Below are 22,739 nucleotides of genomic sequence, written 5' to 3'. Positions count from 1 at the left end.
AAGTTGGACCAACGCAGTGACAGCCGCGCAGTAGCTCTTCGGCGTCGCTACGCGGCGGTTGTTTTATTTTATTCATTCTCTCTCATTACCACGTACCACATGTTAATTCATTAGTTTTCCTTGCGAGAAAACCAAGTGAAATAGTTTTGCGTTTACGCATTTGTGAGTGAGTTTATTTCCTGCGCTTATCATAAACATTCAGCGTCAGAAGTTTTTTGGTAAGTTGTATTAACGTATTTTTCTGTTTGTTTATTTATACATTCGTATTTGAAGCATTAAATGATTTTTAATTTCAATTTTGTAATTTAAATGCATTCACATTCCTTGATATTAAGTTGTATAATATCTGTATCATTAGCAATGAACATTCATTCTACCGATGTAAGAGCAGTTCTATTGGATCGTTATATTTTAAAATTCAATAATAAAATATAATTATTGGCCTGCTCAGTAGGTACCAAGAAGCTTATATGTAGGTACTTACAAACTACAAACCTATACCTAAATATGAGGTCACATTAGTTGTTTGAAAAGCTAGTTTTGAATTGTATAAATTGACAATAATATAAAAGTAAACATTGAACTAGTTGTATCGTTAATAAGGGCACAGGTGAACAATTATATTATGCTTCGGTTGACAGGTGTATGAGTGAATAGTGAGGATAGTATAAAACGTGACTTGTGACGCACCGCTCTGTTAAATGCTTTGTAAATTAACTGAACGATCTATAGTTTTACTTGCTGTATATTTACGATCGATTATTATTGTAATGTGAAAAACGTCATAGATTTTGTTAATAAATACAATCAATTTATGACTCTATAATACAAATTTCATGTTTTTTCTAGTTGGTCACCAAAACAAATAATGATTAAAATTGATTAAACAATCCATGCTATTACTAGATCCAACGCTAAGTAATGAAAATAGAAGTTATTTTTCTTTAAAAAAATAATAAAAATAAAGATGCTATTTTACCCACCAAATTTGTTCGATCGTCGTTATCGTTACTATCAAATATCAATAACAAACATTCGGCTTTGTTATTACCTTCTATTCGTTGTACTATTGATAGTACACACCAATTTTTAAACCGTTTTATTCTATGTTTTATTTGTGTACTATTTTCGTAGAAAGTTGTTTTAATTAACATTATTTTATCGATAACAATTCCAGTAGCTACTCATTAATCAAACTTTAACATGTCACATGTCGCCATAAGATGACGAATTGACATCATTAGTGAAATGGATCTCGATTCAACATCAGTCTAGGGATTTGTAGATGAATAAATGTAAAAAAAAAAAATATAGGTACTTTGTCTGAACCAGTACCATGTTATCTATCCTTCTTTGTGTGCGCTCACTTATAAAGGTCAGGCGAGGTGGCAAACGAATACCTACCTACCTAATATTTGACTAGGTAATTTATCTAGCATTTTTTCATAATTTCGATATATCTATTATAATAATTAATATATAAAGTTACGTAATATAGTACGTAATTATGTATATTGTATAATCACAGAATAATAACGAGTACCTAACTATCTAATGTAATATATAAATGTAGAGCTAATTTTTTTCATCGTCGCCGATGGTTGTGATAAATATTAAAGTTGACGATGATTTAATACTTGCCAAAATTTTTATTTTGGTAATTTACGTACGTTCTCAATTTTCCGATAGTGAGAGCTGATAGTGTCACTATATCACTGTGTCTAAACTATGTTGTTAGCCGACTTTAATATTTTATATTACTGATCAACATATATTATAAAAATTTAAAAACAACAATTCCAGTAATCCGGTTAAGTTATCAAGTACCAAAACAAACACAACCTCGGAAGCTGAAAATACTTACAAAAGCATCAAATTATACAGTTCCACGTGATGCAGCAATGAAAGTATTATTATCAAAGCCTGATAAGTACCATCTCCGCATGATTGACGTGTTGTTCTAAGATTATATCGCGATAGTGCTGAGAATCTGTCATTGATAAAAACTTTAAGATAAATGTGGAAAAGTCTGCGAACATTGTGCATTGTAGTTTCCTCTAGTTACTATTTGAATTAACATGTAAAGTGAATATAAGTGATCATTATGCCGAATTTGTTAAAACGGTACGTGACATTTGATTTTTAATGCCATTGTGTCTATTCTATATTTAGTAATTTCCTCAAAAATAACCTGTTCAGTCATATATTTTTTATTTTATTGTATAACTTGGGGGTGACATCATATTCATACATTTATAATTTTATTAATTAGGTACTATCTAAAAAGAAATATTCAAGAATTATAATACATATAACTTTCCTCGTGCATTCTGCATTTCACTTAGGAATAATAATGATATTCCGTAAGATTAATTGTATAGACATAAAAAATATTGCACGCCTTTTTAACGAGGATGTTGTGAAAGTAGTGATTTTAATTAACATTATTTTAATTGTAATAAAGCACATTTAAATTCGATATAGTAATGCAAAAACAGAAAAGTATAAAGCGCGTCACACACGGTGAAGATACTATAATATTTTATGTAGTGTCCGACCGAACTTTCGGTTTCGGTTTCGGTTTCGGCCGATTTTCGGCCAAAAATCAAGTTTCGGCCGCAGTTTCGGTTTCGGCCAAAATCGGCCGAAACTTTTGCCGAAACCGAAACTTATTTCGCAAGTTCAGTGAACTTAGTTCACACACGTTCACGCTCGCCTAACTTCGTTTTCCTCGGCAACGCTTTGACGGACGCTGTCAAAGCGTTGGTTGACCCACGCTGGTGGAAACAATTTTTGATTATCTATGTTGAGATTGGAACTGGGTGTAATAGTAATTAATAATTATTATTTTTATATAAGAGACTGATTATTCTTCTAAGTACAAATACCAATCCAAAGTATTAAAGACTCTTTAATAAAGAGAAAGATCTCAAAATACCTACCAAAACTTAGTATTTAAAGTAACAGTAACCATTACTGATTTGATTTAGATGACTGATTTTACTGAGAACTTAATTTGAAAAAATAATAAAAATTAAAATTGTTATTATTAATATTTTTAAAATATTATTTTTTTATTTTATATATTAAATAAATGATTACAACAAATTGAATATACTGTGTTTTCATTTCATGCCCTAATTAAGGCAAAATAATAGGTAAAATGCACCAAAGTTCAGTATTTTTAGAAATTTCATATTTAGCCACGTGAGTTTCGGTTTCGGTTTCGGTTTCGGCCGAAACTGAAGCCACGGCCGAACATTCGGTTTCGGTTTCGGTTTCGGCCTGGAAACCAGTTTCGGTCGGACACTAATTTTATGTTAAGATTCTCTAATATAAAATATTACAGTATCTTAAGGTATCCGGTATCAGCGTTCTGACCAGCATTTTTCTTTTTGTCATTGCGTACTAAGTCCCCTGTAGAACCGCCATCCTGTTACAAATGACCCGAAACACTGACACAAAATTTCGGGTATCACGCTGATACCGGATACCTTAAGGTACTGTAATATTTTATATTAGAGAATCTTAACATAAAATATTACAGTATGTACTCCCAAACTGATAATGCGCATAGAAAAATTCGTGACTGTTCGGCAACTGTCATATTCCCCGAGCCTCCGAAGACGATATGTATATAGAGTGGTTAAATATATTTTCTTCATGCATATTTTATTAGAATTATGAGTTTTATTGTGATTTTACGGTAAAAGAGATAAGTAACGAAATTTGTTTCGATAATTTAATGTAAGTTAATAGCGAGGATAAGCCACACGATTGCGTATATATATATATTTGTTGTATTGATTTACTTGGAAAATTCTATACTTAGCACTATTAAAGTGTCTTACTGAAGCTGGCGTAATGATGGATGTATGGAAGGTTAAAATAAGACAAAGTTTATATTAAAAAAAATGATTTTCAAACACTGGTTTACATTTAAATTGTGAAATCTAATCATTAAAATCTCAGTCCAAAGGATTTACAGAATCAGGGATTATCTCTATTTCTGATATCGTAGAATGATCAGAACTTTCATTATGCTCTTATTAATTTACACTTTCCCCACTGCTATCTGCTACCTGTGTAAATAATCATTTTACCGGAAAATTCAACTTTGAAACAAAACTAAGAAGGGTATGTAACAGCAGCTCTATATAATTCCATACAGAGATAATACATGCGGTCACCATCAATGTATAAAGACGACTGACGGATTTTTGAATTTTTTGACTGACAGGCTACCGTCACTTATCACCCGAATTGTTTTCGATTGTGTATGACTCTGAATTGACTCCTATTTCTTTCGAACAAGGTGCAAGATGCAAGTGCATTGTTTAGGGCACTTACGATTCAATGATTCGGGGTGATTCGGGTGTTTCTAGAAATACGATAATTAGCGAAGATCTGCATGCGCATTATTAATTTTGGAGTACTGTATAGTATCTTCACCGTGTGTGACGCGCTTAACTCTTTTAGTATACATGTTAAATTAGAGTTTTGACTCAATAATGAGTGTAAAAGAAAGTGTTAACTATTTGTAGCTGGTTAGCAAGCTGGGAATGTGTTGAATTATTTATATTTGGCGGGACTCACGGTCCGAACTGCGTGGGGAAGATTTGCGTCGCATTTAGATTTTAGACAATGATTGTGCAATTATATTGTTGTATTGTATAATTGCATAAAATATTTTACGATAATAAATAATAATATAACATAGACTCTACTTGTATAAATATTTTTGTAGACTTCTTTATCTACTAAGTTGTGGATACGCAAACAATATTACCTATTGATACGAGGAAAACTCTACATAAAATAATTTTGTTTAAAAAAATAAACAAAAAATCGCGTACACAATGTCGACTTCTATCTTCACTCAAACGTTGTCTTATTTTTAAGTTCAATAAACTCACAGACAGGCTTTTTTCTCTATGGTCACAGATTAGATAATAACGACACATTGTGTCAAATACACTTTCTATTACCGACTTTTACGTAGCATTTTTTTTTTATAACATGAAGAACTAAATGTATGATATATACATATTGATGTTTTAAACATCAGTATTTAGGTTATACCCAACAGGTAGAATAATTAAAATAATGAAATATTTTATCGGTTTCCTACATGTAATCCCACGTTTGCCTTGGCTGCTTCAAAATAATTAACATTAGCTAATCGGCCAAGTCACTAATTGATTTACAGGTACATACTAGTTACAAAAGTAGCTTATATTGGCTAGTTATATATATTATTTCACAAGCAATTTTTTATATCGTTATTTAGTATTATTAAATTTAAAAGACATAGGTATCATTAGATTTCTTTACGTTGTTGTTTCCAGTTATCTTTCCATCATGCATACATAAAGTAGATAGCGAATTATTTTAAATTCTCCAACATTACATTATTTTTACTATTCAGTGAAATATTTAAGAGAAATTTTTATGTTTATTTAGTAAAACGAGATGGAGAGATGGATAAAATGTAAATGTTAGTTTACAGTGAGAGCCGAAGTGCAAATTAAATTTATAACTACTTTTATGTCATCACAGTTCAAAACGTGAGAAACATAACGCATAACATAAGGAAAGCGGCATGTTATAATTATTCATTTTATGCCACCTTACATTATTTCGAAACACTTGAACAAATATCAATGAACCTTTTTGTTTGAAGCACTTGTATTGGAAGAATTATAACAATATTCTAATCTTTATTCCCATTGGATGTGTTATGTATCCAATTCTCATTACACCTTTCTATCACGTATGCGTCGAGTTTAATGATTCTTATACGGAAGCCAGACTTTCTGTCACACTATGCATATTTATTAGTATTATAAACTGTATTGTTATGCCGGTAAATATTGAACGTTGACTATCGAATATTAATAGGAAATTAACTGTTCCAAACGGATTAACTTTACATCTTGCATTGTAATTAGTTGTAGATAACTACATCTTATTACAAGTTAGTAGTAGTTTGGCACATTCATACATTATGTTTACAAGTTATATAGCAAACGTTTATATAACAAAAATAATAGAGACATCACAAATGCATCCCATGACCCATCCCACCAACGACTAGGTATAATATAATGTCTTCGAGCAGCGATCAAGCAATAAGCCATAAATACCAACGATCATTATCATGCATACTGACATTTAATTGAAACTATATAAGTATGTAAAATCACTTTTGCGGAATGTAGAACAGTCATTATCCTATACAGTTGTAAACTGTGTGCTTATTATACGTGGTGGTAGGTATCTACTTTACTCTGGCAAGATAGGGAAAAGATTTTCCAATCTCGATTAGGTGCATAATAAAGTTCATGAAAAAGTTGACAAACAAATTTTTGCGTTTTTTTTGTCATTATTTTCCACACGATGATAAATTGAAATGGTAATAGGTATTATTATATTTTTGGAATTATACTTTTCAACGATCATATTGCTTGTTCTAGGGACACATTCTTCTATACAAATTTCTTAATTTGCAAAATAATTTATAGAATATTTCTGAGAACGTTATTATTTAATATTATAAGTAGCAACTAAAATAATACAAGATTTAACCCGAAAATATTCTAGGCCATCAAATCCTACAATCTCATGATGTGCGTCGTAGTTTATGATAAGGAAATAGACGTAAGGGTGACTGATTTTATGATATATTGTAACTTACATTCGAAGCCTAGCGTCGTAAAAATAAATGTTTGGTTTTGTGACAAATTTGTGCGAAATTTTATCGAAACAACATACTTGCATTTTGACGTGACAACGTCTTATAATTCGATAGAGCCGGTTGCACGCACGAAAAAATATGACTCGACATGCGGCGTTACCTCGCTCTGAGGCGTTCCATGTAAGGCTTGAAGTGCAAGCGAGAGCGCGGAACGAGCGACAAAGAAGCACAATCGGACGTTGTCACGTTCAACTATCGTCAGTAAACCGACTTTACAGACAACCAATTTTTTTTTCTTAAATATGTACTGGTATATATATCAGCGCTAATTACGTCAGGAACAGTAAAGATAAAAAGTATTTAACACGATACCTATAAGTTCATAAAAGGTTTTCGACATAGTCACGCGGCAATGACGACGTGTCAAAACGACTGCAACTCTCTTGTGTAACATTGTGTCAATAGAAAACTCGTTAAAATGGATAAATGCATATGAAACTTAACAGTGTAATCAATGTGCCTTGTACTTACGATAAGTGGCCCTAATTATGAATAAATTTTGAATATCAACGATGTATATTTAAATATTGACGAATACATACATCAAGTAGATCACTAAACTATAGAGCACAACATTTATTTTTAATAAATTTAAATTTACCAATGATTTTCTTTACAAATACTTGTCCAATGTTAATTAAAAAAGACGTGTGGCACTCGGGGACTGCCGCGGTAAAGCTATTGCATTCTATGCCTTCAAGCCACACCTCCGTGCCCGTCGGAGTGGGGAGCGTGAGGTTTTTTCGTTACGGAATTTCTGGATTCGGTCCCCGCGCTCAAGGCCCGCGATAGAAGCTATGCAATAGCTTAAAAAATAGTAAACACGATAGTGAAATAAAATTAAACCATATATAAAGGCGCTTAGGTACTGTTTGCACTAAAATAGCCGAATTACCAAAGGAAAACCGTGATGAAATCTTCTATTCCATTGCCTCTAAACTAGTTTCTGTGATCTGTGATCTAAAAAAAACTAGAACGCGTGAATTTGGTTACAATTAATAATTTACGCATCTATTACGTTTTTAAACGGCAGTTATTATGTAATAACGCTATTTGTCTTATAACGATTGTGTAATGGATGTATGTTTGTTCCGTAGTTCCGTACGCAGTAGGCGCAACAAATATGGTACTTCACATACAATTGTGTAATTTTGCTCCTAAATATAAAAACTGACGCATTCAGAAATCCCGTTGCAGGAAATACGTCTCAGACAGATTTTTTTACTATCCTTCAATTAAATTCAAAAATAGTAGATTCTATTAACATTTAACAGACACAATTTTGATTAAACGAATATAAGGAAAACAATGCAATAATATTACAAGTAATGTAAAGCTTAAATTGGTCATTAACATTAAAACTTTCTGATTTTTATAGTTAGGTATATAATATTTTAATATCAAATTATTCTAATCAAAAAGTCTGATGATATTGAAATTAATTAAATTTAGTTAAGTACATTCAAATGTAAAAAGTACTTAATATAAATATAAATTATATAGATGTTACGTAATTATACTTATTAGTATGCACGAGCCTATTTTGTATAGGTACATATTTTTATCACAACGTTAACTTAGCAAAATGCAAAATTAACTTTCTACTTTCATCTCAGACATAGTAATGAATTAATAATAAATTTACGTTATAAAAACGTTAAAAACAAACCTGCAATAGTCTTTTGGGTCTGAGAAAAGTGAATTGATTATATTATTTAAGTTTCAAAATTCACTTATAACATAAAAGTAATTAAAATTAAGAAAATAAAAATAAATGCTGAATAAATTTTATACAGAATTTCAGTTCCTATTCCTGAAAATAATTACAGTCATTTTTGGTTTTTGTCTTTTTTAGCGATTTCATTAAGTGTCTATGTCGAAGTCATCAAGCAACTGTTTTGTATTTACAATTACCGGCAGCCCATTGTCTACATTTTCGACTATTGTTACCGCACTCAGGAAGCGATTGTCATTTTTCGCTGTATTTCGTTTATCTATGTACATGACCTCATTAACGGCAGATGTATACGCTATGTCAATTCGGCCAACTAATACATAAAACATATTTCTATTCAATGTTCGTTTAGCTGTTCTCGGTAGGTACCTACTTAAATTCTTACGAAACATTGAGCCCTAAAAGTAAATTAGATAATATTGTCAGTCCGATCTATCTCAATAGGCTTATAAGGCTTACCTTCTATAAATATTCATACAAAATATCATACCCATTATAAATACAATTATTTATTTACCTTAATAAATTTATGTTACCTCCATTTTCTACTTATCTACTGCGAAGCCCATAATGGTCACACACAGTTGTATCTGTACTTTACATGTCTATAAGGTGTTAACCAGCTGTTGGTCGTATTTTTATTTGTTCAAGTTCAAATAAGTGGTAGTTCATCGCACTCATTGCTCCTACTGACCTCGATTATGGCATTAGCGCTACGATGGCTATTTGTCAACTAGTACAGCCGTACAGTTACTTTGTAACCGCTAAGGGATCTGATCCAGGTGTCGTGTATCTGTTCCGCTTTCCACGATTATCTCTCTTGGAGTAATACGAGCTGAATGCCTCTAATCCATTCCTAACGACCACATGAATGCGTTACAATGGTCAAGAATAAGTCTTTGAAAGTTATATTTAGTACATTTTGTATTATATATCACTATTGAGAAATTACACAGTGTACTCATGTAGTTAATATAATATAATGACGTATAACCCAGTTGCGTTCAGTCTATTACCATCTATTTCGCTCGTCACACTATTTCACATTAGGACACCGCTGCTAATTAAATTACTGCGACCTTTCTATTGAAGTCAATTGTCAGTCAGAACAAGCGGTACATTGAAGAACCTTTCCCATTTACCCGATTGCAAAATCAAACCACATAAAGTCACACTATATCTTCTATCACTAAATCGTGCGACCTGGCAATCAGCGGACAAATTGCTGGTTAGGATAATAAAAGACATCCAACAGTCATTGAATTGTTCATTGATTAATTAAGACAAACTGTGTTAGTGCGACGGCGGTAACGACTGCAAAGAACACGTTTTAAATAACATTTTCACGTTGTGTAGGAATTTGCATGACTCGAGAGAAACAACGGTTTGTAATAGCGAATAATTGGCCGCCGTTGGAAAATAATTATGTGCGTTTACTTTCCTTAACGTGGATGATATATTTTGTGGTATCTGGAGACAATGCGTCCGCGAACGCCGAGAACGCAGTGAAAGCGTTTGTGGTTTTATAATTTATTTGCATCTACAGATGCTTTGTAAAAAATAAATTGTAATTTAATGTATACTGAAGCAGACAAATTTAATTGGATTGGTGTCTGGATTTTATTAAATAACGGTTAATACAGTAAGTCAAGTTAGTAAGTACTTAGGTAGGTACCTAGTTATTACCGAATGTTAATAATTGATTGGTTATTTTATTCAATTTTATATTTGGTGCGATACGATAAATGCGACGAACACATTGCCATTATATTTTAAAGGCTTTTATGGTGACGACACAAGTGAATTGTATTTAGGTACAAGAATTTTCACGAAGTTTTTCGTACCAATCGATCACATTTTCGCGATTAACGAGGCCAGCGAAGCTGTTATCTGCACAAACCGGCGGCTATAATTTTCGGCTCCTTATCAGATGTTCGCGAGGTCAGATCGGAGCAGCAAAGGCGAGGCTTGTGTGCTTATTTTTAACGTTTTCACACTGTCAAGGGCACGCCTTGCAATTAGCGATATAAGTAGGCAGAGTTGTAGGCGAAATTCTTTTCATGGTATGTTGATTGCGTATGCCGATGTGTTATAATTGATGAACATATTATATCCGATATGATTGATACTTTCTAAAGCATTTTTATATAATTATGTTTCTGTTTTTTGTCAAAAACGTATCCAGTTAATAATATTTATTTGAATTAATATATGTAAAGAGGCAAATTACATTTTTTTTAAATAATTATTTGAGTTTGAGATTCAATTAACTAGATCTCATAATAGCTTTATTTCACTAAATCAATACAAACTGACTCTATCGAAGGCAATGAATCGAAGGCATTGTATTTTCCTAAACTCATCTTGTTCTATCTATAAACAATGTTAAATAAACGGACTAGAGGCCCATTATACCGCAAGATTTGTGTCACATAAAAGTACGACAATCAAGACTGTCACGACCACTATAAGTGGCCCTCTTTCGCACTTTCCTATTACATATACCATTATATATAACATATGTATGTCTATTGGAATACACATTAACCTTGAGAAGAAAGATGTGTCGAATTTATGATGACCATACAGTCGATGCACATAAATCAGTCGACGCAGTTCATGTTGTCTATAACACGGTCAATGTAGAATGTGATTTAAACATGTTCTAATAATTAAAATATAGGCTCGACTGAATTAATACCATATTAAAAAATGACAATAATTTTTAATTCCAGGCCTGAATATGATACTTATAAGGGTAAAGCAGACCAAGGCTCTGTTCTGACCTACATATTAAAAAGTATTCAAGTCCAAATTAATTAGTATCTGACAGGAAAAGTTATGTGACTCATACCTTAATTGTCGTGTGTATCATATAACATGCATTTATTGTTTTTTTTAAACTAAAGAATGGATAGAGATATAGAATATAGATACAGATTTGCTAGTCAATCTGCGCGAACCTATCGCGACTTGCAAATTCACGCGGTTACAGTAACTTTTACACCTTCACTGCAACGCGTTGTTATGAAACATACGTAACACGAACTTAAACCAGATTACCATGTTGCAAATGCAATATCTGCCGATCTTACCAAATCTCTCTGTATTTGGTAAGAACAAAGTCCACAGCCACACAGCTATCGCCGTACCAATGACCTCAAAATGTTAAAAGTTAAACTGTGATTTAATTTAACTATAACTTTTTATATTCGCTGTTTTTGTCATAATGTATTGAACATAGGAAGTTATTACTTGGCAGTCGTAAAAAAGCTAAAGTATTGCTCATAATGAACTCTTGTTGGCGAAGGTCATCGCAAAATTTTCGTCATTATATTGAAAGATTATGTTTCTCGACATATTTTGTACAACCTTTCCAATCTCATTATATCAAGGATATAAATAAATATGTACTTAATGAACTTACCCTTGTGTTTGTTTAAAACAAGTTTGATTTTCGTAGAAACAACGTTATTCCAATTAATGATTTCTCTTAAAGAGAAAAATATATTAATATCTATTATATTCCTCATTAAAAATGAATAATACAAATGTGATAAAAAATGTTTCAAACATATAATGTAAAGTTTTTGTTTCTATAGCATATGTTTCATAAACTCGTCCTGAGTGCTCGATATCGTCTTAACAACATCCCGTTCTCACGGTCTGATCCAAATGACTTTCGTTTTTTATCCATTTATACTTTTTGTTCAAATAATTACTCCATATTGGAAATTCACGCTACCAATTCTCTCCTCGTTCAAAGATTACTTGAGTTGTTTTTTTTGTCTTTTGTTTATACAATAGATGCCCATTACTAGTTAATCCATTTGTTTTCTAACTGGCTTAATAGATAACCTTTCGGACTCGGAGAACACGGCCGAACGCTGCTTACATAAATTATTATCTATTGTCTTGCTCTTAAATGGAGTATGAATCTAATTGCAAGAGAAGAAATTAGGTCATAACGATTTTCTACAGTCAATTAAAGTTATTCAAAGAGCGCCCAAGCAGAAACAGACTCACTTCAATATTTATAATTTGCGAAATTCCCCTCCTCATAAATCCAGCTCATTCGATCTCAGAGCTAACCTCAATACCCATAATTATTATTGTTATAAATTTCCAATATTTATGTGGTAGTAAAATAAACAACGAAATTGTAAATCGTTCATTTTTAATTGCAAAAACATTCACGGATACTTAATACTTATTCGACATTATTAAAAACGTTTTGATAGAGAAAGTTTTACTTATTTGCAAAGCGTTATGTAAATTGGAAATATTATACATGGTATCATCATTATATTATATAACATAGTCAAAAATAAATTCATATAATTATAACTAATTTATGCGTATTGTAATACATAATTAATATGCAAACTAGACATTATGTATACCATAAAACGTCCACAAAATATTGTATGAGTTGATACCATAATTTAAATTTTAAATTACGAGATTTTACTCCGATAAAGAGTGGAGTTTACTTTCGCACTTCTAATGTCAGTATGTATGCTTATTAACTAACTAATTCAGATACAAGGGTAAAAATTAAATAGGTTAATGTGTAATAACAATAATTACCTTGGATGCAAATACGCAATGCTCGGTGATAAGGTTACTTAACCGTTAATAAAGACATAAGTAACAGGTACTGCATTGGTCGATAAATATTTTCAATACTTTTATCGATACACATCTGTCACTTATCGATACAAATGTAGAGATAATAGGTACAGAGTACTGGATTGACTTGAAAATTTTGTATCTGATTGAACGTGGCCCGACCTTCAGAAGTGGTGATCGTTTTCATTTTTATTGTGAAATCCTATATGGAAGGTTGTCGCCTGTCGGACACAAATTAACGAAATATTTTAAACCTTTTCAATATTCTTGGCACCCACATTTCTGACTCACTAGCATCTGTCACTTATTAAGTACCTAGTACCTACTATTGAAATACAGCCTCAATAACATTAAAAAAAATTTTTATTGATTACTGTCAACTAGGCAGAGTAAGATTATTTATTAATTATACATATTAGATTTTTAAAAGAATATTTCATTAAATATTGTAAGAAGCAAACAACGTAGATGTAAGATTTCATGATAAAAACCACTCGACACGTATATAGATATCCTAGAATTATCCTGTGAGTACCAGGAGTCCAGAAGGACTAGGAGCTTTGTTATAGAGTCTGGCATTGCGGCACGTAACACAAATACGGCGTGAAGGGAGGGTCACGCTGGAGGTCAGTACCTGTTCGCGGGAATTAAATAAAAACTGTGACAGGTTGTGTACAGGATGTCCATGAGCGTGCATCTGTAGAGCATGTGTGAATGACATTTGGGTCCTGTCTCATTAAGGTCCTGACTCGTAATATAACCTTTCCTAATAACAACACAGTCTATGTATATAATCGCAAAGCCTTATTTTGATATGAATTCCGTATTTTAAACTTTCCACTTACAAAATTTTATAATTCTTAAGAACTCCATTCGAATGTGGGCATTTCAACTGATGTTTCTATATTCAATTTGAATAAACACATATAGAAAAGAATTAACTATCTGTTGTATCCCATAATTGAATCCTTGATACACAAACGCTGCTGACAAACAAGTCGCGGATGGGCCGCGAATACAATTCAATATAATTAATTAATTCTAAAGGGACTTTATTTCTCCAAAAAGTATTGTATGAAAGATGAATAATAAACTAAACATTTCGCTCTTTTTGAAAAGATGAATAAACATCATCTGAATTTTACTATCACAATAAGATCATAATAATACTGTAATATTGGCTTGTTCGCAGAATTTTCAAAAAGACTATCTATAAATAGTACCTAAACATTCATATTACAGCAGTCTATTCTAATTTTAATTTAAAAACAATATTATAATGCCGATTCATAATATTATTGTAGGACACGTGCACGTTTACAATACAATACTTTCAATAATTACACATAGTATAGGCACGCACCTATAATATATTTAAAGTCTGTACTAAGTTAACATAAAATACATATATATGGAAACCATTCATATATTGGTACAGGTGAAAATTGTTGTATTATCCAACACAATGTTATTGTGTAAAAATAAATGTTAAGACAATTGCAGAGAAAAATACACAATTTATGTAGTTGTTACATTACTCATAACATAATAATGAAACTATAATCATATAAAATGCATAGCATATAAGTGATTTTCTCGTACCTTACGACTAAAGATTATAATATTGAAACATGTTTCACAGTTTGTTGTTAAGTATTTGATTAAAGGTATCAGTTGCATCAAACGTTTTATCACAATTGGATTATAGGAAGTTAAGAAATGCCAGGTTAGGTTAGAACATTCATAACGAAAGAGGTAGGTGAAAGAGCAAAATTTGCCGCTGTGTACCATTTCCTTGTAATAGCTTCGATATTTCTAATATTATATTGTTTATATCCTAGTATCAGTCAAAAGATTTGGTTCACCTTTTTTAAATCCTTATCACTTTAATTTAGTAAAAATAAAATCTTTAATAGATAGGTACCTGAAAGATAGTTACAATGGGTTCAGTTTAAAATTAAAAATGAATTATGATTTTTAGTCTATAATTGATATTTATTAAAACCTGTTATGAATAATTTTCAGTTAATCACATTAGCCGCAAATTATATATTTTTAAAAGCGGTGTCGATTAAAGCTTTGCATAAAATCGTGTCTTGTTTTAAAACAGCATATAAAATTAAAAGATTGATTTCGAAAGGTAGTCAAAAGGGCAGCCGCTGTACGATCGCGCGGACACGGCCTATATTTTCGAAAGTATATACCTATATAGTACCCAGTAGGCATGTTTGTGTAAATGAACATTCTCCTTAAACTTATTTCACAATGTAATCGTTGAAATTATTTCATTGTGCAGTTCGAACAATGCATTTATCAGATTTTCTTCCTACTTCCAAGTTCTATTACATTTACTTTTACGTTTATCTAAACTAATTTGTTCTAAAACCTGACATACAATTAAAGAAAAAAAATTAAAACATCCATGTTTTCTTATGATGAGAATACATCTCATACATGATTAAACATTCCAACTAGATGAGAAAAACCGAATGATTCATATATCCTACTACCTACTATTATAAAGGCGAAAGTTTGTAAGTATGGATGTATGGATGTTTGTTACTCTTTCACGTAAAAACTACTGAATGGATTTGAATGAAACTTTACCACAATATAGCTTATACATCAGAATAACACATAGGATAGGTTTTATCCCGGAAATCCCACGGGAACGGGAACTATGCGGGTTTTTCCTTGAAAACGCCGGCGAAGCCGCGGGTGGAAAGCTAGTCTTAATATATATATAAATCTCGTGTCACAATGTTTGTCCTCAATGGACTCCTAAACCACTTAACCGATTATAATAAAAATCGCACACCATGTGCAGTTCGATCCAACTTGAGAGATAGGATAGTTTAAACATGTAGGTACCACGGGCGAAGCCGGGGCGGACCACTAGTATTTGTATAAATACTAGAGGAAGTAAGTGCAATCTGCACTCATTTATTTCACTAAACAAACAATCCCGTCTGCCATTAGCGATTATTAAAATAAAAAAAAGAGTTGGTTGTGCAGACTTGTGCTATACAAATAGTCTTCCTCGCTTGGCATTAAACTGAGAAATCATAACCTAGCCTAAACCACCCGGAAATGTTTGCATTTACAAGATTTACACACTGTTAACACAAATAAATTATTAATATCACATATTGCAATGCTGATACGCTTCAACTAGGACCGTTATCGGCCCGCATCGGTCCACTCACCACTGCATCTGTGCAAGATGAACAGTAATATCTTAAAAAAAAACAATGTTTCAATAATTAATATCCACAGAGCGCATACATCCGGTATAACTTATAAGTAAATATGAAAAAAAATATTATCCGATGATGCCTGTAGTTTGTTCGCGATAAGATTAAATTTTCTGGTAGGTACTTAATAAAGGTCCTACACTGAATTCAGAAATAATGAACATTTGAAAAAGATGTATATCTATTGTATAGTACTAAACGTTTACAAGAGTTTATTTTAATTTAAATAATACATTTGAGTTAATGTTTTAAGTCCTTTGTATTTTTAGAATAAAATAAAACATATTATAATAATGATTTAATTAAGGTTGTGTCACTCAGTCAACGCGTATCGAGTAACAGACAAGCGGTTCGTTTCCGCTACGCATCCGCCAATGCCAAAAGTAATTGAAAACTAATTTAAAATTTCTAGTAGGTAAAATAAACCTTCCAATAAGGAAACAATGATCAACTTATTATTATATAACAAAGCATGTGCTGTTACGTGATAAAATATGTTTGTGTTCGGTACTTTGTGGTATGACGATAGATGGCGATAGCGAATATGGTGGAAGGACGAAGAATTAAATGGGTGATTAAAATCATAATAATAAATTTCAGATCCTTAAAGGAATAAGGATATTTATTATACCTATAAATTAAAATAATTATAATAATATGTGTATGTAGGTATTTATGTAGTGTGATTAGTGATTACGGCCTTTTCGCCGCGTAAATTATGACGTTCGAAAGGTCATCCTTAAAGGATCAAAGGACGATTTATTGCGTATCCTTGGTACTAGGAGTCCATAGTACTGCAAGAGGTTTAAAGTTCGATGCAGGTGATGTTGTGGGTGGTTGGGAGTGTGGGGAGCGGAGGTGTAAACTGCAATCACAACAAACTCAGTGCATCTATCGCGCGCTTTCTATTTAGCCGGTATGATCGAGAGCGATACAACAGTATGGTCGTTCGTCATTGAAAACTGGGGTGAGGCAAAGGGTGTAGTACCTCCCAACTCCACATGAGGATGGCGGGAAACACAGTCAGGATACAAGAGATACCTAAATAATTATCCTTAAATTAAGTTTACTGAATCGAACTGGATTTTATTTGCTTGCACAGTAATCACATTAATGCATTTTAATTTACAGATTAATTCGGCTTATACATACATATATTTTCTTCGGTCAGGCTTTGTCGCGTATCAACGGGTATATTGAGTGCGCATTTCAACGGTCACTATCAAATTAATCCGACTTTTTCGTTACCAATAAAAAGCTTTTATAATAACTAATATTGAATTACCAGTTTAATCACTTTCAGTTTTAATTATGAATGCATACTTATATGTGATAAATATTTATGAGCATAACAGGTCGACCGTCGAGGAAATAAATTTATATAAGGACTTTAGCTAAAATAAATAAAAAGGGGTCTATTGAACATGAATAGATTATTTTCATTTTACTGATTTTTTAATAAAAAATCGTAATTTCATACAATACATCATTACTTAATACAGACTTTAATCCGAAATGCTTCTAATCTCAATAGTTTTTTTTATCTTTTTTAACACCAGGATGTTTAAATTTTTTTTACCTATAACATACGTAACAAAACAATAAAATAGAAGAATAATGTTACATTGTACAATGTTTCTTCCGTTTATATTTCATTAACATTTATCGTTTATTTATCACACAGTTGGATTAAATAATAATTGGTTATAGTCTATTCTCTCTCGTTTGATATTGATTAAATTTCACCTATCATTTTTTCGATAGCTATATGCATAAAATTAAATTAGATTACAGAGACGGAGCGGTCACCTATCAATCAGATAATGGTAGCACGCGACCGTGGTGACGTCATGTGACGTCACGGTCGCAGTGAAAGTAACAACTGATCTATAAGTTCGGTCTTCCACTTTCCTCAGTGCAATTTGATTGTCATTCCAATTCGATCCTCGTATACGATTTCGCTCTGAACGTGCCGCTCACTCGAATCGACCATTTCCAAGCTGCACAGATAAAAAATATGTTTCCCCATTTTCCCAACATTTTACATTCATACACGTCATCATGTCATGAAATCAAATTATGTTTTGTACATTAATCGAAATAAGGCAGTTTCATATTGATTCATTTCAGCATCTTAGTGTCTCAAGGTCAATAATTGAGACGGTTGATTTCTACGTAATCATAACCGAGGTTTAATTAAGGTAACACTTCCTGTAGACAAGTTCGTAGGAAGGAAACGTAATTGTATTAAGTGTCTTAAATTAAATATGATACAAGGTCTTTTTTTGGACTTCGTTTTTTATACCTAATAGCATTTTATCGAACTGTTTAGGACTTTTTTGAGTCGCAATTCAATTCAATTGTCTAACTTCTTTATATTTACTTCTAGTTTTAAATCATTACAGAAGTTCACACATAAGATAGTAAAGTAAATAATTTATTATTTTATTTTTATTTGACTAGATTTGTGATCAATGTTACGAGTATTATGTTTACTAATGTTGTTAGTGTTGTTCAAATGAGCGAATTGTTATTAAATACTCGAAGTGGTTATGCGATTAGATCTTTATGTTGATAGAAAAATATTCTTCGTCCATTAACAGCCATCATGATGTTTATTACAATTTTTATGTTAAAATTCTCTTCACATTGGCATATGTTTTTGAATTTGGATGTGCACTTATAATTTGGCACCTTCCCAAATGAACGTTTCTATTTTAATGTTTAGAGGTATAGCTAAAAGAAACTCAGATAATCCGCTTTTTGTGCATCGATTTTAAAGCAATAGTCAAAATTTTTAGACAGAAGATCAAAGGTCACTACAAATCGCTGTCCGTCGTTTAGAACGGATGGTAACAAAGGATATGAAATGATAGATTTAAATAAGGTAGTACGTTTGTAACGGTCGCGCGTCGGTTATATAACGGCCGACCATGCAAATCATTTTACCGACTCCGACTTCGATCTAGCAATTTCAACACAACGAAATGCCAGTTTAGCGGCACTTTATGTAATTGTTAATACAACAAACACTCAGCTGGGCAAATCGAACAATCAGATGTTAATGCTCGCGGGTGGTAAGATTCAAACAACTCTAAAGTTATACAAATAATATCGTAAATATTATTATCTAGGTATACGATCTCCAGTCGCATATAAATTTCAAGCTTATAGTTTAGGTAAGACGAGAATTGTGTCCTAGTAGAGTAAATAGGTACCTACATTACACAGCGTGCACAACATTACAGAATCAATTTATTTACATGTATAATTCATTACACGTAGATACCATAAAATATTACTAAACCATCTCCAACTGTCCTTTAGTTTAATTCAAAATCCAATCGAATGTTCATTCATAATTTATTTCTAGTAATTAGAACGACTATAAATCAACTGTCTTCCGCGTTAAGCTTGCGACATTTTGAGGTCTGGACAATTCGATCTAAGCAGAATCTTATTAGCCTTTAGCGAAACCTCACAAGCCCTCTCGCCGGCGGTTTCAAATATCGTTGCATTATTCTTCGTTGGTTATTACTGCAACTTCGATCGAACCGAATAAACATCATTATTTTATTCAAATGTAAATATCCACATTAATTTCTATACATATTTAAGTTGTGTCATGGTCCAAACATAGGTACATACTAGCAAAACATCGACCTCAGATAGAGGGACTTTCTTATTAGTAATATTATGTGGAAACGAGGTTTAAATTATTAAAAGTTAAGTAGCTTGTTACAAATACTAAAACTGGTTTAGGGTAAATAAGACTTTAATAATTATAATTTATAATGCGATGAAAACATTTCAAATTCAACAGTATGCTTATCTTTATTCATCTCCAGTCAAAGATTAATCATTAAAGAGTTTATCTCACATAACTTAAGGCGTTGCAAAACAAATCTAACCAGTTTACGAACATTAGCACCGTAGAGCTAATTTTATTTACTAAAGCTGTTGAAATGTTTGGCATTCACAAGTCTCGAAATATATTACTTAAAAGTAAAACTGTGTGATTGCTAAAGAAATATATTTCTTATTTGAATACGATTAACGAATGTTATTGTTTGAATTTAATAAGTTCGTAGAACACGTATTACACATCTAATGTTGCTTATAAAACGTAATGAATTCATGATACAATGTCGTGTTACTAATGATGTTTTAATGAACTTGCGTTTAATTCGTTATCATAATAGTTTTATAAATTTAACACTAATGAATAGGTAGAGTCACTGAATAGACCGTACAAACAGTAGATATAAATTAGATACTAACCTATCTAGCAGATACAAATATTTAGGAACGGATAATTGGCGATGACCAACTCCGATATAAAAAGTAACTTAATAATTACCTTCACATACATGACAAGATGACTGACTCTACATCTTAAAACCTTACAATAAAATAATTAATTTTCTTTTTTTTTAAACTTTGCCTTACACGTACGATCGAGATACGGCTACTAAAATTAAACATGTAATGATTAAAAAAGACGCACCAAAAAATATATTATTACAACCTTTGAAATTAGTAGGTAATTATCTATAACACTTTTTAGTTTAAATATTAAAAATGTTAATGAAGAACTCCAATAAATTGATATCAAGTTACTCATCATACGTTACAGTTTGATAAACTTTATCAAAACGAGTTCACTAAAATACCGTCAAGGGAGGAAAGCAGGAAGCGTTTACGGAATCAAAATGGTTTCCGGTTTAGTTGTTAATTAGATTCGATACAATTCACAGACCGGTTCAAATGATGGATGAGTAAGAAAGAGTTACGCATAGGAAACGTGATTCATGGTTTTGCTAGTATTGACGATCAGTTTCTAAGAAACAATTATTATTAGAGTATTCTTTAAGGTAAATTTCATACTCCTTTAGTAGTTAAAGTCTACGCAGAAGAACTGCATGAGGTAAAAGTACGTTTTATAATTATTAGATTCAGAATCTCCATTCCTATATCCGGATTTAAGCAGTTATTTTACTCTTTCTTAATTACTATCTGATATAATTCATATTGAATAGCTTTACCGTTACGTAGGTATAAAATAGAGCAAATATATATTAATAAAGAATCTAAATTCTAAACCATAACATATCAGTTTTGTATAAGTTATAAAACATTAGTGACGTTGTTTAATGTTTTTTTTAGTTATTAGTTATGTTTATTGGTACATATTTAACGTGTTGATTTATTGATTCATGTTTATTATTAGGTACAATTAAATATTTGACCTACTTGTACAAGATTAAAATTTAGATGATTATTTTAAAATGAGTTTTTTATGACTCAATTTATTTAAGCGTTTGATTAAAGTCAAATTAATACATCAATTCAAACGAATTAATATGTAATAAATGATATAAAGTACTGCGCATCACAAACAATAAAATACTTAATAATATATCATCAATTTATCGGAACAAGGAAGATCACATTATTTATAAGCACTTATTGTTAATGATATTACAGTCAACCTTCATCTTATAATTGGCATGTTTACAATACCTATAAATTGAACAAAAACAAAAATTGTGTAATGGCAAACGGTTACCCAACTATTGGGATTATCTCTCTATCAAAGAATTAACTAACATGTCCAATGTTATTTATATATCTTCCCACCACCCATGCTGGTCACGCGATTTGACTTCACGTCTTATTTATAAAACAAATATTTTTAGCTTGAAGGGATTACAGTTTGAATCGTCTGCTATCCTCTTAATTAGGGAACTTTCGTATCGCATACAAAAAATATTCATTTCGAAGAGCGAGGACGCAAAAAGGGCAGCAAAGCGGATTGGCCACTTGGCTGTATGTTAAAAATATAGGTGGTATAAACTATAAACAAAGAAACGTGTTTTATCTATGTCTTTTTCACGTACGCACCGATATGCGTATATTGCCTTCGTTTTGGTTTTATCGGATTATAGGCATTATGTTAAAAGAGTAAATATATGTTTTAAAAAATACGCTTATGTGTCAATTATTCCTCGGTATCTATAAAAAAAACAATGATCATGTATGCAAAATTGTTTGTATATTTTGTTCTGATATTTAAAAAGTATCATTTAAAGCAATATAGTCGCGAACGTCAGTCATTTATATAAAACTACGATGTAAGCTTGGCTGATCTCTGAGTAATTGAGATCTCTGAGAATGTCACTAACGGGAGAGCAGACAAGATCAAAAGTATTCAAAGACCACATTTCATAGTCGTTAGCTGCGTTTTAATAAGAAATTTTAATAATAGCTTTTATCGACGATTCAATTCACATCTTGTTGCACAAAGAGACCGCTACGCCTAAGACCGGGACCTTTGTATATTGTTTTATAAATACTTATA

At 31.6% G+C, this 22,739-nt stretch overlaps 1 protein-coding gene across 1 annotated transcript in view; it reads left to right on the top strand.

Moving 5' to 3' along the window:
* The first annotated feature begins 10 nt into the window (after positions 1-10).
* Positions 11-22,739, top strand: part of Nost (Nostrin) — a 36,081-nt gene continuing 13,352 nt past the window's right edge. The window contains exon 1 of the mRNA XM_089697630.1: positions 11-218. The gene's annotated coding sequence lies outside the window, so the exon portion shown is untranslated. The remainder of the gene's footprint in view (positions 219-22,739) is intronic.

The sequence above is a fragment of the Colias philodice genome, chromosome 1 (genome assembly GCF_061535455.1).
Source record: "Colias philodice isolate Cphi_HAF_F1 chromosome 1, ilColPhil1 Martin Lab GWU primary, whole genome shotgun sequence".
In the NCBI taxonomy this organism is placed as follows: domain Eukaryota; kingdom Metazoa; phylum Arthropoda; class Insecta; order Lepidoptera; family Pieridae; genus Colias; species Colias philodice.
This window is presented reverse-complemented; position numbering and strand designations above follow the sequence as displayed.